Genomic DNA, 457 nt, shown 5'->3' with positions numbered 1-457 from the left:
GACAGAAGAGATTCAACTATCTTGTGATGATAGAATAATGATGACATTGAACTACAAAGTAAAGTTATATCATTGACTTCCCGTTTCCATACACAGCTGAAGTTATTCCTCCAGCCTTTGCTTTTGCAACCCCAAAACCCACCAACAGATGAATGACTGGACTGACCAACACACCGAACAACCAAATGACTAACCAACCAACAAACAACTGACAGACTGAAGGATGGACGATCGACCAACCAACCAACAAGCAAGCAAGCAAACAGTGGAGTAAAAACAGCAATAAGCCACAAACTTACATCATTGACCTCCTGTTTCCATATGCAGAGCTACAAGGACTTCTCCAGCCGTAGTTTCTGCAGTGCCCAAACCTCCTCCATGTGGCGTCTGAGAGCTCAGACTAACCAACAAACACTCCTGGAGTAAACTTTATCTAACAATGAACTTAAAAACTTAC

This window comes from Branchiostoma floridae, chromosome 18, assembly GCF_000003815.2.
Source record: "Branchiostoma floridae strain S238N-H82 chromosome 18, Bfl_VNyyK, whole genome shotgun sequence".
NCBI classification, from domain to species: Eukaryota; Metazoa; Chordata; class Leptocardii; order Amphioxiformes; family Branchiostomatidae; genus Branchiostoma; species Branchiostoma floridae.
The sequence above is the reverse complement of the archived record's forward strand: the minus strand, read 5'-3'. Positions refer to the sequence as shown.